Source organism: Bos taurus, chromosome 10, assembly GCF_002263795.3.
Source record: "Bos taurus isolate L1 Dominette 01449 registration number 42190680 breed Hereford chromosome 10, ARS-UCD2.0, whole genome shotgun sequence".
NCBI lineage: Eukaryota > Metazoa > Chordata > Mammalia > Artiodactyla > Bovidae > Bos > Bos taurus.
In genome coordinates this window covers 96,375,617-96,394,495 of record NC_037337.1, presented here as the reverse complement: position 1 = coordinate 96,394,495, position 18,879 = coordinate 96,375,617, and the positions used below count along the sequence as shown (strand labels likewise).

The window sequence follows — 18,879 nt, the reverse complement described above, 5'->3', positions numbered from 1 at the left end:
TACTAGTGTGTTATTTAGGCTCATGCCTATGGTAAAAGGGGCTTCCCTGGTGGCTCAGATGGTAAAGGTAAAAAATCTGCCTGCAATGCGGGTGACCTGGGTTCGATCCTTAGATTGGGAAGGTCCCCTGGAGAAGGGAATGGGAATCTACTCTAGTATTCTTCCCTGGAGAATCCCATGTACTGTAGCTCACCAGTCTGGTCTGTCCATGGGGTCACAAAGAGTCAGACACAACTGAGCAACTAACACACACACACTATGGTAAAATATTTTGTATTGAGGTACAGTTAGGTACAGTTGGAGTTAATCACTGTTGGTTCTCATCCCTGGAAGTTCCCTGGGTGAAACCAGACCCTGTACACGGAGGGCAAGGAGACACCAAAGAAAGAGGCAGCCACTCCAATCTGATAGGTGGGAGGTTCAATTAGCAAGGGAGCTTCAGTTCAGTTCAGTTCAGTCGCTCAGTTGTCTCTGACTCTTTGTGACCCCATGAATCGCAGCATGCCAGGCCTCCCTGTCCATCACCAACTCCTGGAGTTCACTCAGACTCACGTCCATCGAGTCAGTGATGTCATCCAGCCATCTCATCCTCTGTCATCCCTTTCTCCTCCTTCCCCCAATCCCTCCCAGCATCAGAGTCTTTTCCAATGAGTCAACTCTTCCCATGAGGTGGCCAAAGTATTGGAGTTTCAATTTTAGCATCATTCCTTCCAAAGAAATCCCAGGGCTGATCTTCAGAATGGACTGGTTGGATCTCCTTGCAGTCCAAGGGACTCTCTAGAGTCTTCTCCAACACCACAGTTCAAAAGCATCAATTCTTTGGTGCTCAGCTTTCTTCACAGTCCAACTCTCACATCCATACATGACCACTGGAAAAACCATAGCCTTGACTAGACGGAACTTTGTTGGCAAAGTAATGTCTCTGCTTTTCAATATGCTATCTAGGTTGGTCATAACTTATCTTTCAAAGAGTAAGCGTCTTTTAATTTCATGGCTGCAGTCACCATCTGCAGTGATTTTGTAGCCCCCCAAAATAAAGTCTGACACTGTTTTCACTGTTTCCCATCTATTTCCCATGAAGTGATGGGACCAGATGCCATGATCTTCATTTTCTGAATGTTGAGCTTTAAGCCAACTTTTTCACTCTCCTCTTTCACCTTCATCAAGAGGCTTTTTAGTTCCTTTTCACTTTCTGCCATAAGAGTGGTGTCATCTGCATATCCAGGTTATTGATATTTCTCCCAACAATCTTGATTCTAGCTTGTGCTTCTTCCAGCCCAGCATTTCTCATGATGTACTCTGCATATAAGTTAAATAAGCAGGGTGACAATATACAGCCTTGATGTACTCCTTTTCCTATTTGGAACCAGTTTGTTGTTCCATGTCCAGTTCTAACTGTTGCTTCCTGACCTGCATACCTACAAGAGGCAGGTCAGGTCGTCTGGTGTTCCCATCTCTTTCAGAATTGTCCACAGTTTATTGTGATCCACACAGTCAAAGGCTTTGGCATAGTCAATAAAGCAGAAATAGATGTTTTTCTGGAACTCTCTTGCTTTTTCCATGATCCAGCAGATGTTGGCAATTTGATCTCTGGTTCTTCTGCCTTTCTAAAACTAGCTTGAACATCAGGAAGTTCACGGTTCACGTATTACTGAAGCCTGGCTTGGAGAATTTTGAGCATTACTTTACTAGCGTGTGAGATGAGTGCAATTGTGTGGTAGTTTGAGCATTCTTTGGTATTGCCTTTCTTTGGGATTGGAATGAAAACTAACCTTTTCCAGTCCTGTGGCCACTGCTGAGTTTTCCAAATTTTCTGGCATATTGAGTGCAGCACTTTCACAGCATCATCTTTCAGGATTTGGAATAGCTCAACTGCAATGCCATCACCTCCACTAGCTTTGTTCTTAGTGATGCTTTATAAGGCCCCTTTGACTTCACATTCCAGGATGTCAGGCTCTAGGTGAGTGATCACACCATCCTGATTATCTGCGTAGTGAAGATCTTTTTTGTACAGTTCTTCTGTGTACTGTTGCCACCTCTTCTTAATTTCTTCTTCTGTTAGGTCCATACCATTTCTGTCCTTTATCGAACCCATCTTTGCATGAAATGTCCTTTGGTACCTCTAATTTTCTTGAAGAGAACTTACATAGGAGAATTGTCTTAGGCAGCTACAACATGAGTAGATCTCAAGCCCACTACCCAGAATCTTGTTTATATGGAAGTGTTAACTCTGTTCAGTCGTATGTTCTGTCCCAATGCTCTCAACAACATCTTACTTTCTAAGGCTGGGTCCAGCTCCCGCTGTGGAAATAGTGGACAGAATGTACCTTCCAATTACAGGGAAGGGCGTGAAGCGCCTTTGATTTTGATTGGCTTGCCCAGATCCAGTTCACAGATATACTACTGGTCCTGTACTCTAGATGACCTCTTTGAACAATTACCTGTTTCCTTGTCATTTTCAATTACGCTTCGGAAATTTGTTTCCATCATGGCTCCACCAACTGATACAAACTGTATTTAGAAATTGTTTTAATGTTTATTTATTTTATCTTTGGCTTTGCTGGGTCTTCCTTTTGCGTGCAAGCTCTTCTTTAGTTGTGGCGAGAAGGGGCTCCTCTCCAGTTGCAGTGCACAGGTTTCTCCTTCAGCGGTTTCTCCTACTGTGGAGCACAGGCTTCAGGGCACTCGGGCTTCCGTAGTTCCAGCTCCCAGGGTTCCAGAGCGCAGGCTCAGTAATCGTGGTGCACAGGCTTAGTTGCCGCTGAGGACGTGAACTCTTTCCGGATCAGGGATTGAATCTGTGTTTCCTGCATTGGCAGTCAGATTCTTTACAACTGAGCCACCAAAAAAGCCCCCACGACTATATTTTGATTAAGGCGGGAGTGGTGGGGGTGGCTGGGTGGGGGCAGAGATTTAGTTTAGGTCAAAGTTTCTCTTAATTTAAGGAGAATTTGGAGTCGCATTTACATTTGTTCTGTAGATTAATTAAACCTGATGACTTTCAAAGTCTGCTTTCCACCTCATGGGTATACTACTTCTACTATTACTTCTTCTACTAGGAAGAAAGAGATAAAAGTATCAAAAGGATCAGTTATTCTAGAAAGTAATTTTTAATTACAGTGTGATTAGGCAGGAATAGTCTCTTTCCCCAAATCGTCCTTCTAAATTGGAGAATTAAAAAAATAAAAATTCCCCATAGGGTTATTTTACTTAGCTGAAGCTTTGGAAAATTCTTGACATTATAGAAGGCTCACATAATACAAAATATATTGACATTATGAGGTATTAATAGAAGAATACTTTGATTACTTTTATATCCTTAAAAATCCAAAATTGAGAGAGCAGAGATATTCCAAATATCTGAGAAATTTTGAGACACAGTTTTAAACTTTTTATTCAGGCAAAATAGAGCCTGAACCATTTTTATGGAGAAATTGTCTAATATTTTGTGTATGTAGGTCAGTTTCATAAATAAGGGATTGAAAATGACACATCTGCTATTGTAGAAGTTCAAATTTTGCTGTTATGTAGGTTTTTAAAAATTAAAAAAAAACAACAACTTTAAAATCTTAGTTATACAACTGACTTATTGGATTAGAAATGTTAGTACCTTTAGTCAATGTAGTCAAATTTAGCATTATTGAAGGAATTACAACAGAACTCCTGCCTCATTGCACAAATCAAAATATCAGGTCTTAGAGTCAAACTCAGTCTTAATGTTTAGTCTGAATTAATAGATTAATGTCTTGTTAACTCTGGCTGAGCTCCTTGGCACAGAATCATTTCTACATAGTCAGGTAATTGACATAACAGCTTAAACAAATCTCTTTACCTGAGACAGTTATCTAATCACATCAAGTATCTGGCTTCATCTCTTCTGCTGCATGAGGTTGACTGACTTCTGTGTGGCCTTTCTGGCTTTTGTGTATTGTGTTTTTTAATTTGCTTCTGTTATACCCAACTGGAGGTAAGAAAGGTGCTGAGCTGTGAGCACTGACAACTGTAACTTGCAGAACATTGGATTCCAGTGTTGGGGACAATTTGAGTTGACTGAGCCATCCTGGGACCCAGGTTGGGTGTCTAACTTCCATCTGTGGCCTGTTCTTCATTCCTCAGGGACAGATCAAGGCGCTCCTGCACCTGGCAAGCAATGCAACATTAGAGCTCAGCCGAGAGGAAAATAGGTAATCTTTTTCTCTGAACCCAGCTGGCATTCAACACACTCTTTGAAACAAGAGGACTGATAGCCCAGTAATTTTAATCCAGGTTAGTATGCATTTTTAGTAAAACTACAGAAAACTGTTCTTCATCCATGCCCATTTCTACTGTATTACTCACTGCTCAAATTTTGGTGCTCATATTTGTTGTGGAAAGTAACAAATATATGTAGTTTCTTGAAATAAGAACTTTGGCTCTTGAAACTATTTCTCTGAAACTATGAGAAATAGAAATCCTAAAATTAATCATTCTCTCTGGAGTCTCCGTATCCCAGTTAAGGGTCTCAAAAATCTTCATTACTTGAAATGTAGCCAGCTGGGGTTTTAAAAGTTTTGATCATGAAGGATTTAGAACAGAAGGGGAATTCTTCCTTATGGGGAAAGCTGACATCCTTAGCGGTTGTCAAATGTGGTCCTGTTGCCATATGAATTTCTAGGGCAAAGCCCCAAGAATGTGTTAAAGCTTGAGCACTGTCTGCAACAGAAAAAGTCAAAGAAGCTGTCCATTGAGATCAGTATGCTCTGGATTCCAGGTCCAGCCTTCTCCACAGAGTGGTGGCTGTGTTTGGACCTTTGAAAATGTGCGTGACTTTGGTATGTTCTGGGAGGTGGTGACCCTCAGCTGCTACATCCTTCCTTGCTGGCGTTGGCTTATCTGCCGCTCATGCTTGCTGTTGACCTCTGACATCTAGGCAGCTCCCTTCAACCTACTGTCTCCACAGCAATGGCTCTTATTCTGAGCTTTAATCTTGGTTTTCTCAATTTTCACCATTAACCCCATTTCCCTGAGCTCAACACTTCTGAGGGCGGGGGTAGATCCTGACAGTGCTTCTCAGTAAAGGTTTTCAGGTTAATTTACAGCTCATTGGAGCCTCTATTCACTTCATACCCTGCTTCCTTCGAGTGTTAATATTTGTATTTTTTTAGCTTTTTTATTTCATATTGGAGTGTACTTGGATAACAATGCTGTGGTAGTTTCAGATGCACAGCAGAGTGCTCAGCCATACATACACATGTATTCATCCTCCCCCAAACTCCTTTCCCAACCAGACTGCCACATAACATTGAACAGAGCTCCCTGTGCTACATAGTCGGTCCTTGTTGGTTATCCATTTTAATTTTATTTTTTATATAATTTTATATAATAAAATAAATAGTATATAATTGTATAATGTATAATTTATTTTATTTATTTAACTTAATTTTATTTATTTATTTACTTGTGGCTCTGCTGGGTCTCTGTTGCTGCACAGGCTTTTCTTCAATTGTGATGAGTTGGGGTTACTCTCATTGTGGTATGTGGGCCTTTCCTTGTGGTGGCTTCTCTTGTTTCCATTCCCAGGTTCTAGAGCACAGGTTCGATAGCTGTGGCACACGGGCTTAGCTGCTCTGTCGCATGTGGGATCTTCCCAGACCAGAGATCGAAACTGTAGCTCCTGCGTTGGCAGGAGGAGTCTTTACCACTAAGACACCATAGAAGCCGGGTTACCCATTTTATATATAGCAGTGTGTACACATGGATCCCAAACTCCCTAACTAGCCCTTCCCCCTGACAAGCATATGTTCCTTCTGTAAGCCTGTGAGTCCATTTCTGTTTCGTAAGTTCTTTTGTATCACTTCTTTTTAGATTCCACACATAAGGCATACCATACCTTATTTCTCTTTCTCTGACTTACTTCACTCAGTATGCCAGTCTCTAGGTAGTTACTCCCGTGAGCAGTGAGTGTAGACCTGTCATGGTGGACTACATAGATGCCTGCTCTCAAGGACCATGAGTTTGAAAGTGAGAGAAAGGGTGCCTAAGACACCTGCCTCAACATAGCTTGACTGTGGATGCCGTCACCTTCCTCTTCATTCTCTGTTCTATGTCAGTGTGGCAGAATATCCAGAATAGTCTTGTCTTTGCCTCCTTGAGACATGCCACCAAGGAAGCATGTGGATTTCTTGACTCTCCAGGTCCTTCCTGGAAGTTTGCTTCAAATCATGCAGAATCTGTTAATTTCTGTCATTCTTTGCAGACTTTCAAATTAGACTGAAACTATTTTGTAGCAAGAGCCATAGGCAGCCTTAGCACTTGGGCCACATTCTAATTTGGAGCTGTTTCTAGATTTTCTGGATATGATTCTAAGGAGAAGCACGCAGATGATTTAAAAAATAAGTGTGATAATTAGGTGGGCTTCCCTGGTGGCTCAGTGGTAAAGAATCTGCCTGCAATGCAGGAGACCCAGGTTCCATCCCTGGGTCAGGAAGATCCCTTGGAGAAAGAAGTGACAGCCCACTCCAGTATTTTTGCCTGGAAAATCCCATAGGACAGAGGGGCCTAGGGAGCTACAGGCCATAGAGCAGCAAAGAGTCGGACATGACTTAACAACTGAACAAGGACTTGTTAGTTATGTGACTTCAGAGTCTTGTAAGAGTCTTGTAAGAGAGACACATAGCATATTTTTGGTTTTGCTTACATGAATCTATTCTGTGGGGCCAGCTCTTCAGACTGTCCTGTGCCAGGCACCATGGAAGTTGACTCTCTAATGAGCATTTAGAGACTGGAAGAATATTTTAGTTTCCTGTTCTACTTTTGTCTTTGGAAGAAGATAATTAGTTCTTCAATGAAACTATGCATTGCATGTTTTTTCAAGCCAAATATATGAGCTGAAATCAATAAAGAGGCCAACAATTTAGCTATTTTAATCTTAAGAGAAAAGAAAGGAAGGAAAGAAGGAAAAAAGAGAGAGGGAGAGAAAGAAAGGAAGGAAAGAGAGAAGGAAGCCAGGGAGGGAGGAAGGGAAAAAGAAAGAGGGTAGAAGTGGGGGAGGAGCCTGGAAGCTGGCTGAAACCTGGGCCCTGCCACTTGTGCGTTACCTGCAGAGGCCGCCTCTGTAAGCCAGTCTAATAAAAGTTTCTGTATCTGCATTTATTGGGATCAAAAGAGCTAACTCATTAAGTCTCGTGCAGCATCTTGCGGCTGCTGTTCAGTCCCAAGTTCAGCCCAATTAGTTCCCTCCTCCGGTCTGTCCAACCCATTCTAATCAAACCTTTAACCCCCTCCTCTCATCCTCCCTGGTGGCTCAGATGGTAAAGAATCCACTTGCATTGCAGTAGAGCAGGGTTCAATCCCTGGGTTGGGAAGATCCCCTGGAGGAGGGCATGACAACCCACTCCAGTATTCTTGCCTGGAGAATTCCATGGACAGAGGAGCCTGGTGGGCTACAGTCCATGGGGTCACAGAGTCAGACACAATTGAGTGACCACACCACCACCACTGCCGACAAGGTAGAATGTGTACACAAGTTGTTAGAAAACAGATGACAACTGACTAGTGGAGATATAAAGTAATACTGGAATTCAGAGGAAGGTATCAATGAAGGAGGAGACCCGGGTTTGATCCCTGGGTCGGGAAGATCTCCTGGAGAAGGACATGGCAACTCACTCCAGGATTCTTGCTTGGAGAATCCCATGGACAGAAGAGCCTGGTGGGTTACAGTCCATGGCATCTCAAAGAGTCCGACACGACTAAGTGATTAATAACAACCGGACTGATAACAACAGTTCAGGGCATGAAGTGCTGTGGTGTGCTGCCCACACTTTCCAGTCACTTGGTTGAAAGACACTGAGGTAACAACACGTTATCTGCTTAGAGTCAAACCAAAGTGCATCCATCGGTTCCTGCTACCACAAACCTCGAGGAGCGACAGGAAGAGAAAAAGACTGCTGTTGCTGCTGCTGCATCGCTTCAGTTGTGTCCGACTCTGTGCAACCCCACAGACGGTAGCCCACCAGGCTCCCCTGTCCCTGGGATTCTCCAGGCAAGAACACTGGAGTGGGGTGCCATTGCCTTCTCCAATGCAGGAAAGTGAAAAGTGAAAGTGAAGTCGCTCAGTCGTGTCCGACTCTGCGACCCCATGGACTGCAGCCCACCAGGCTCCTCTGTCCATGGGATTTTCCAGGCAAGAGTACTGGAGTGGGTTGCCATTTCATGGGAAAAGGAGGGTGTGGGAAACCTCGCCAGAAAAGAGACACAATGCAGAATTCAGAACCGGAGGGAAAAGCAGAGAACCCACAGCGCTGCAGGTACTGAGCCTGAGACGCTGAGGAGACGACATCTGCCTTTGTGATCACAGCGTGGGAGGGGCCGCACCGTTCCTGGAGGGATGGCACCGCCAGGGCACCTGACTAGCCGCCTGGGCAGGATCAGGATTAGTTAGATAAACGCTAGTAAAAGAGAGAGTCCTCAGTTGTGTCCGACTCTTTGTGACCCAAGGGACTATACAGTCTGTGGAATTCTCCAGGCCAGAATACTGCAGTGGGTAGCCTTTCCCTTCTCCAGCAGATCTTCCTAACCCAGGGACTGAACCCAGGTCTTCTGCATTGGCAGGTAGATTCTTAACCACTGGACCACCAGAAAAGTCCCCCCAACCGTCTTGCTGTTGAAGAAAGTGAAGCAAAATGAAAATTACTCAGTCGTGTCTGACTCTTTGCAACCCCATGGACTATACAGTCTGTTGAATTATCCAGTCTAGAATCCTGGAGTGGGTAGCCTTTCCTGTCTTCAGCTTATGTTCCCAACCCAGGGATCGAACCCAGGCCTTCCACATTGCAGGCAGATCCTTTATCAACTGAGCCACCAAGGAAGCAGAGCAAAATAAGACTTTACTCTGCTTCAAGAAATTCCTGAAACCCTTTGTTTGATGGAGATAACTCTTTTGAGCGACAAGCAAACAGTCTCAGGATTGCACGTTGCTCATCTGGGCAAAAAGAGCACTTACTAAATAAGAATCTCCTTTTTAAGACTCGGGAGTAGGTCTTCCTGTCTCTGCGTCCACCAATCTTAAAGGATTATATTCCAAACTCTCTCCAGTCCTGATCCATTTCCTCTTTAACTACTTGCACACAGATTCCAAAATGAAATACATATCTGCTCCGGACCCCCAACATTCTGAAACACAGGTAAGTAAAGCATAGTAGGTAAATTTGGTGTTCTCCCCTACCGCAATGTACCAGTTAACCTTGGCTTTGTTCGATCAACAGGTTATTCTGATAGTCCTTTGAGAGTGTTAGGTGTCAGCAGAAGGAACCAGGCAATTTTCTTCCAGTGTGGTGAGTGTTACAACACTGATAAGGTAGGCTCAAGAACTTAGAAGGGGCCCTTGACAAAATCATGGGGAAGGAACAGAAAGAGGTAGGGGGGAGGTGATGTTCAAAGATCTGTACCATCTGGTGAGACAGAAACGACAGAATGGGATGGAGGTAAGCTGAGCATCAAATTGGTGTTTTAAGATGAAAAGAATAACAGGCGTGATGGTGATTCATGAGAATGACGGGCAACATGGGTTCCTGAGCTTGTGGTGATTCTGTGCGGCTGCAGTGAAGACCAGGAGGTGACAAAGGACGGAAAATGAGTTGGAAAATTAAGCAGGACCCAGTAGGGTGGGTGGATTAGAAGTTGGAACACTTAGATATACTGAGGTTATGGTGAGACTTAATTACATGGAAGTTTTGGCTGGTTGATGGTTTAGTTGCTAATCCTCTCCTACTTTTGCGACCCCATGTTGCAAGCCCACCAGCTTCCTCTGTCCATGGGATTTTCCAGAATACTGGAGTGGGTTGCCATTTCCTTCTCCAATTTTTGATTAACAACAGATAAAATCCCAAATTGGGACTGATGGGGGCAGTAACTAAAGAGAAACAAGACAGTGGTTCCTGGAGTGCTGATAAGATACCCTTTCTTGATCTATGTTCTTATTATATGGCTGTGTTTGTTCATAGAAATTCTTTCAGTGATACCCTTATGACCTGTATATTACACTTTAATGAAAAAAATATAAGGAATGAAAGAAGGAAAGAGAGGGAGGCAAAGTGAAAGGGAAAGAATTATTTCTATCCATAAATAACTTCCTAGTGATAGGCTGATCTAATGCAGTATTTTAAATTTCAAGGTGAAAAGAAATCCAAGTACTATAAGTTCACAGCATTATTGAAATAAGTGTTTAGGAGGACATTTTGTATATCTTTGGCATTCTCTTTATGTATCTCTGTACCTGTATGTGTCTTGGGAATTTTGATTTATGTTTGCAGCATTTTATATTCAAGTACTTTCACCATGAGCAAAGCATGTCCCAAAGAAACCTTAAGAAGTGCTTGCCAAAAAAAAAAAGAAGTGCTTGCCAGTCGCTAACTTTGAGCAAAAGACTGTGTTAAAATGCATTACAGTAAGTGTAATTACACAATAAATAGAGAATAGCTATATACACTATTATGGAAACTAGAAATGATGTCTAAAAATTTCTATTAGTGAAAAACAAGGACATTAGCTTTCCAGGATTACCATAACAAATCTACACAATGAGGTGGCTTAAAAGAACAGGTATTTTATTTGCTCACAGTTCTGAAGTCTCCAAAATCAATACGTAGTCAGGACCACGCTCCCTCACCCCCTTTAGGGGAATTCTTCCTTGCCTCCGCCTGCTTAGATAGCACCAGCAATCTTTGTTTCTTAGGCATCACTCCAGTCTCTGCCTCTTTAATCACCTGGCGTTCTCTTTGTGTGTCTCTGTAGCTCTGTTTCTTTACCGCTAGCATTGGATTTGGAGAAGGAAATGGCAACCCACTCCAGTGTTCTTTCCTGGAGAATCCCAGGGACGGGGGAGCCTGGTGGGCTGCAATCTATGGGGTCGCTAAGAGTCAGGCGCGACTGAGCAACTTCACTTTCCCTTTTCACTTTCCTGCATTGGAGAAGGAAATGGCAACCCACTCCAGTGTTGTTGCCTGGAGAATCCCAGGGACAGGGGAGCCTGGTGGGCTGCCATCTATGGGGTTGCACAGAGTCGGACACGACTGAAGGGACTTAGCAGCAGCAACAGCAGCAGCATTGTATTAATGCCCACCCTGATGACCTCATTTTAACTTGATTACATCTGCAAAGACCCTATTTCTTTGTAAGGTGACTTCATACACACTGGAATTTAAGATTTCAATTTATCTTGTGGGGGATACAGTTCAACAAGTTATAGAAAATCTGTAGTGTGAACTCATTTAGATTATGTTTACATGAACATCTGTATGTTTATATGAAAGTTTGGAAAGGACTGGAAAGATGAACATTAACTCAGTAGCACTTTCCTCTAAGAGGAATGAAGAAATGTTTTCGTAATTTCTCTATTTCCAAAGCATTTGGATATTTTATGATGACCATTTATTACCAATATTATTAATTCATTTTTTCAGTGTGTATTTATTGAGTGCTTACCATGAACTTGCCAAAAAAAAAAAGATCTGTCCAAGTAAAATACATCTAGAAGTATGTATACCTTAAAGAAAAGTGTTCTGGGACTTAAGGGCTATTTCACTTAGTATAATTAATTTAAGATTTATCATTTTCCCTAACCAAAACACAGAAAAAATAGACATGCAGATCATATTTGGGTCACATTTGACCTATTTGTCATGTTCATGAGTAAATTTAATTTTGTAATGTCTTCTGTTTGTGGGTCACATGGATTCAAGGTCAGGTGATTTCATTTATTTTGATCAATAGAGGTAGTAAAAATAAATTCTCTAGATTGGTTATTCTGTAGATGCCTAATCTCTAATCTGGTCAGGATTATACAAACTCTCTAATTACATATATATAACACATATATACAAACATATACATACAAACTTTCTATTCCAATATAGGATGTTTCATGGTTTCAGGCTTTAGTCACTAAGTTGTATCTGACTCTGTGATCCCATGGACTGTAGCCTGCCAGGCTTCTCTGTCTATGAGATTCTCCAGGTGAGAATCCTGGAGTGTTTTGCCATTTCCTTCTCCAGGGGATCTTCCCTGACCCAGGAGTCAAACACAGGTCTTCTGCATTGCAGGCAAATTCTTTACCGACTGAGCTATGAAGGAAGCCCAATATAGGATTATTTAGGTACAGTCTGGGTTTTAATGTCATTGTGGTTAGACAGCCAAGATCTGTGGGGCTTCCCTGATAGCCCAGTTGGTAAAGAATCCACCTGCAGTGCAGGAGACCCCAGTTCCATTCTTGGGTCAGGAAGATTCCCTGGAGAAGGGATAGGCAACTCATTCCAGTTTTATTCACCTTCCCTTGTGGCTCAGCTGGTAAAGAATCCTCCTCCAATGCAGGAGACCTGGGTTCAATCCCTGGGTTGGGAAGATCTCCTGGAAAAGGGAAAGGCTACCCACTCCAGTATTCCAGCCTGGAGAATTCCATGGACAGTATAGTCCATGGGGTCTCACAGAGTTGGACAGGACTGAGTGACTTTCGCTTCACTTCACAGCCAAGATCTGTAGCATTGTTTCCTTTAAGATTTTAAACCACCATCTATTAATTAAAACCGCTGTCTTCAACTTCACAATATAACATCTGTAGTGGGAGTATGTCAGCTCATGTTTTCTCTATGTTTTTGAGTTTGAGTTTTGAAATGTCTGTGCCATTCTTGGTGATATGTTAGCCAGGCTGCAAGCTTTAGGACTGGGTTTAGTCTCCCTGTGGGCACCAGAAAGAATTTCTCTGAGACCTTGGAGTCTCCACCAGAGTTTGAGGCTCCCTGCAACCAAAGGTGTCATGACTTTGGAAAATACAGTTCAGACCACTGGGCACCTTATACTCTTCCTACACCAGGAGGGAATTGCTCTCTTCTTCTCCAGTTTCCAAAAGGATTTTCTCTTGTTATGTCTTCTCCTGAGACAGTGATTACTCTTATCAGTGAAACCCGGTATTTACAAAGGAAAAAAATAAGTCTATAAGTAGTTTCTGCTATTTTCCTTATAGCTCTGAGGCAAGGGAGTACGAAAAAGTTGGCTTTTGGTTGTAATGGACGAGGAGAAAAACACAAAGTTTAACAGAGATAAACAGCTCAAATAAGATCTTGCCACTGCATTATTCAGGAATGTTTACAATAAGAAGTTCAACATTAGCCAACAAAGCATTTGTAAACACAAAAAACAGCGAATGATTCCTAGTTTGGAAATATCTGTGTTTGTTGTTGAGACTATTGCTCCTTCCAATCTTGAGATGTAATAAAATATACTATACATTTTAAAACTGTACTTTTAACTAAACTGTTAGAGATGGATTGAGATAAACATTGGCAAGTAATTGCTCCAAACTAAGTCAAAAAGCCTATTTTTGTCTCCCTGAGTGGAATCTGAGCCCTGATAAAATTTATCCGTAAACTCTGAACCCATTCTGTTTAGAATTGAGGGAAAAATTTGTCAAAGTCTATATAACCTGATTGACATGAACAAAGAAGTGTGGAGAAAACATATGTAAAGAATCTTTTTGCTTAATATGTAACTTCAGGATGAACAAGGGAAAGTATGTATTGATGTGCTTTTAAGTTTTACTTAAGTTGTTAAAGCTTATATTAAAATAGAAATGAGAAGTGTTTCCTTCCTATTTCTATGCCACATAATAGGCTTTATTTGAACATGGCCACACATTGGTGAGCCTAAGGCTATCTGAAGGACAGGGCATGCAGAAATACACCGCTCAGGACTTTCACCCTCCAGAATTCAGTTATATTCTACTGACATACTTGGCCATATCTTAGCTAAAGTTTTATCATTTAAAATAAATATTAACCATTTTCAGGTTGCTTTCTGTGTTGTTTGTTGACTGTTAAAATTGTGTTCAATGATTTTGTTGTTTTGTATTTGAATTTCTTCTATCGCGTTGGACAGCGGACAGTCGTTTCACATCAGTTTCTTATCTGGTAAAAAGAGGTATGATACAGCTGGAACATATAGATGCAAATGTAGTACATTATGGAAAGAAATGGTTATTATAATATTTTCCAGAATTCTCCTATGTAAAAAGGATAACTAGCTTCCTATAAAACATTGATTTTTGCCTAAGGATTTTAACCACATAAGACAATGATATCTATTCATTCATTCTCTTAGTTACCTGCTGATTCATTCAATGGCCGTTTTTGAGTGTTACACGCAGGATATTGTGCCAAATAACAAGTATATCAGAATGAACCAAATAGAGAAAGTCTTTTTTTTTTTTTTTTTCCCCCACACAGAATTGACTATGTTGTGGCAGTGGGGGAAGGTGTTGGCTCACAGAGGCCTGTTTGTGTGGTGATGGACCTCAAGCAATTCCATTAGTGAAGGATATAATTCTGAAAGGCTGTGATAATGCTGGCAAGAGACATGCATGCTATAATGAAAGATATGAAGGATAGCCTTTTGGCTGGAGAAGTCACATTTGAACAACTCCTGGAGGACAAAGAATTCATCAGCTGAAGTGTTGAGGGAGGAACATTCTAAGAAAAAGAGGTGTATTTGAAGGAAGGAAGGAAGTATAAAGCATTCTAAGATCTGAGAGAGGGTTAATAGAGTTAAGAGTTTGGACTCCAAGGGAGAAAATGGAATAAGTGCTGATAAGGTTGGCGGGACCAGACCAGAAGTGCCTGTAATGGCTTCACATCTTTGTAACTTGGCTGAAAACCACTTTGATATATAAAATAGAAAAGAGTGACGTGACCCAATCTGTATTTCAAAAAGGATAATTCTGACAGCAGTGTGTAAGTTGGCCTACAGGCCAGGAGATTGAAAGTAAAGTAGCTATTTGGTTGGTTTACCAATTGCCTAGAACGGTGGTCGGGATGGAGACTGCTGTGGTTAATTTCACATTCCAGCTTGGCTAAGTCTAGACACTAACTTGGCACTTTTGTGAAGATAAACACACACACACACATGCACACACACACATATGTATTTTTTCAAATTTGAGATTCATATTTAAATTATTAGACTTTGTGTAAAGTGTTTTACTCTCTGTAATATGCTTTCAATATGCCAGCAAATTTGGAAAACTCAGCAGTAGCCACAGGACTGGAAAAAGTCAGTATTCATTCCAATCCCAAAGAAAGACAATGCCAAAGAATGCTCAAACTACCACACAATTGCACTCATCTCACACACTAGAAAAGTAATGCTCAAAATTCTCCAAGCTGGGCTTCAGCAATACATGAACGGTGAACTTCCAGATGTTCAAGCTGGTTTTAGCAAAGGCAGAGGAATCAGAGATCAAATTGCCAACATCTGCTGGATCATGGAAAAAGCAAGAGAGTTCCAGAAAAACATCTATTTCTGCTTTATTGACTATGCCAAAGACTGTGTGGATCACAATAAACTGTGGACAGTTCTGAAAGAGATGGGAATACCAGACCACCTGACCTGCCTCTTGAGAAATCTGTATGCAGGTCAGGAAGCAGGTCCAGTTAGAACTGGACACGGAACAACAGACTGGTTCTAAACAGGAAAAGGAGTACAAAAAGGCTGTATATTGTCACCCTGCTTGTTTAACTTACATGCAGAGTACCTCATGAGAAACGCTGGGCTGGAAGAAGCACAAGCTGGAATCAAGATTGCCAGGACAAACATCAATAACCTCAGATATGCAGATGACACCACCCTTATGGCAGAAAGTGAAGAGGAATTCAAAAGCCTCTTGATGAAAATAAAAGAGGAGAGTGAAAAAGTTGGCTTAAAGCTCAACATTCAGAAAACTAAGATCATGGCATCTGGTCCCATCACTTGATGGGAAATAGATGGGGAAACAGTGTCAGACTTTATTTTTTGGGGTCCCAAAATCACTGAAGATGGTCACTGCAGCCATGAAATTAAAAGACACATAACTCCTTGGAAAGTTATGACCAATCTAGATAGCATATTCAAAAGCAGAGACATTACTTTGCCAACAAAGGTCCATCTAGTCAAGGCTATGGTTTTTCAGTGGTCATGTATGGATGTGAGAGTTGGACTGTGAAGAAAGCTGAGTGCTGAAGAATTGATGCTTTTGAACTGTGGTGTTGGAGAAGACTCTGGAGAGTCCCTTGGACTGCAAGAAGATCCAACCAGTCCATCCTAAAGGAGATCAGTCCTGGGTGTTCATTGGAAGGACTGATGCTGAAGCTGAAACTCCCAATACTTTGGCCACCTGATGCAAAGACTTGACTCATTGGAAAAGACCCTGATGCTGGGAGGGATTGGGGGCAGGAGGAGAAGGGGATGACAGAGAATGAGATGGCTGGATGGCATCACCGACTCGATGGACATGAGTTTGGGTAAACTCTGGGAGTTGGTGATAGGGAGGCCTGGCGTACTGCACTTTATGGGGTGGCAAAGAGTCGGACACGACTGAGTGACTGAACTGAACTAAACTGACTGACGTTCCAAATACATAAAAGGTTTTTGAAAGGGATACAAGAATGAAGTAGGGTATGTAGTTTTGAGATCTAAAGAGAGGTCTTAGACTGAGAAATCCATTTGTGGTCATTGGCTTTGAAAGGATACTTAAATGTAAAAAGTATAAAGGGAGAAGAAAAGAGCCTCCAGGACTGTTGTGCACAATTGCAACATTTAAGAGTCTAGCAGAGGAAGAAGACGAAGCAGAAAAGATGAACCAGGTCTCTTCTTTGATCACAGGTTTTTTTTTTTTTTTTTTTAATATTTGTTTGGCTGCACCAGGTCTTGCTTGTGGTGCACAGGATCTTCAATGGTCCCAGCAGCATGTGGGGTCTTTAGTTGCGGCATGCGATTTCTTTAGTTGAGGCTTAAGGGATCCATTTCCCTGACCAGGAATGCTACCTGAGCCACGTGTACTGGGAGCATGAAGTTTTAGCCACCGGACCACCAGTGAAGTCCTTTGATCACTGTTTTTTTAAAAAAGAAACAAAAGTAGCGTTTTAAGTCAATGGTCACAAATTCAGATTTATGTCAGGGAGGAGTGGATGTAACCACACATTACAAGGCAGTAGGGGCTTGACTACTGGTATTGTCATCTGACTAATTTCAGGGCTCTTTAAAACTGCGTGATGTTAACAGAACAGATATATGTATTTCTGTAAGTCATAGTTTGCTGACCATGTATTTGAGACCTCACATTTAAGCCAATACTAAAGAATTTATTTTAATTTCTGTTATGACCTGTGTTACAAGTTGATTAAAAATAAGCTAGCAGTTGGGCCACATTTAAAGACTTCTTTTTTATAGTAAGTGTATTAAGGAAACTGCATTGCATTTTTATTCAACTATTTCTTGACTTCTAATCAAACAATATGGCTTCAAAGAATTTCCCTTTTTCCTCTTATAGTAGGTAAAGATACCTTTCTATAACTGTTCCTTTTGGTGACTTACACATTGGTATGCAAATGTGAGCTCTCTTCCCAGTTTCTATAGCACATCATGCAAGCAAGGGTATTTGTATCCTAATAACGTATGGTATAATAACTGAATATATTTTTGATCTTTGAATTTTAATTATGTCAGTGATATTTACTTTGATGTGAGTGTGTTTTTCTCAAAAAGATCAAGGTTTAGAATAAGTAGTCAATTTAGTAAAATAGCCTTTTCATCCTTTTTTATTATTTATTGAGTTCCTACAGTGTTCAGTGGACTTCAACTTGTGCTTAAGAGTCAGGGAGTATGCAGTGATCAAATGGTTTAGAAGCAGCATTTATACATTTGATCTTGCTCACAGTTTTATGCTTGCACACTCATGCCACAGAAAGGACCACAGCACCCTGATTTGGTGTGTGTGCTTGTCTTTAACACCATTCATTCACTCATTAGTTCATTAAATCCACTTTTGTCGGGAATCTACTATGTGCAAAATATTTATTGAGAATCCACTATGGGCTTCCCTGGTGGCTCAGCTGGTAAAGAATCCGCCTCCAATGCAGGAGACCTGGGTTCAATCCCTGGGTCGGGAAGATCCCCTGGAGAAGGGAAAGGCTACCCACTCCAGTATTCTGGCCTGGAGAATTCCATGGACTGCATAATCCACGGGGTCGCGAAGAGTCGGACGTGACTGAGCGACTTTCACTTTCACATTACTATATGCAGAGTTCTATCAGAAAATGGGGGGATATACACATGAAGATTGTGTGGCACTTTTCAAGTAAAGGTATCATATTTTGAGATACCAGTGATAATTCAGTGAGCTGTACATTTTGCATTATTGTTTATTAAGTTTGGTGTAAACATAGAGTTGGAAGTGTTTAACTTAGCTTGGGGTGGAGGGATGGAAATGGTGTGCGAGAGTTTACTTGGGAAAGGGTAAGCTGAATCTTCAAAGGTATGTAAAATATTCTCAGCAAAATGGCTAGGAAGGGAATTTAGACAAAAGGAATAAGTACTCTGTGACAGTTTACCAAACTAGAGAACATTAAGGCATCCGAAAAAGAGAAAAAAAATCATACAATTATTTATGTTACATAATAATTAGGGAATATATGCCAGTTGCCATTTGTTAACATAGACATAATCAAGCATTTATTGATGTTTGTTTTTGTTGGTTACTGGAGTTGGTTTGTTGAGTCCCAGAGTTCTATGGTATGAACTATATTCTCAGGGATTTTATAGGCTGAGTGAAGCTGGCGCTTTACATTAGAGAGATAAATATCAATTCCACTACATTAAAATGATCTTGTACAGCACAATACGATAATCTGATTATGCCACTTGTATGTAGATTTAAAGACACCTTTCCTTTTAAAAATATGGCTTTGTATTAGACTAGAAGAGTTAGAAAGTTTCTACACTTTTAAAATTTAAATGGTTAAATTGTTAAATTTGGTATCGAACATGTTGCTTAATGAGGTTTCTGAAGGGTCTGTTGCTTCCCAAGTAGCTCAGTGGTAA

At 41.3% G+C, this 18,879-nt stretch overlaps 1 long non-coding RNA gene and 1 other non-coding gene across 3 annotated transcripts in view; one reads left to right on the top strand and one right to left on the bottom strand.

Moving 5' to 3' along the window:
• The window catches only part of LOC132346313 (uncharacterized), an 85,865-nt gene that overhangs the window by 46,586 nt on the left and 20,400 nt on the right, over positions 1–18,879 (bottom strand). The gene's annotated exons all lie outside the window — the stretch shown is intronic.
• MIR2293 (microRNA mir-2293) lies at positions 13,851–13,922 on the top strand. The gene has a single exon (NR_030842.1). It is a non-coding gene; the product is annotated as a microRNA mir-2293 (primary transcript).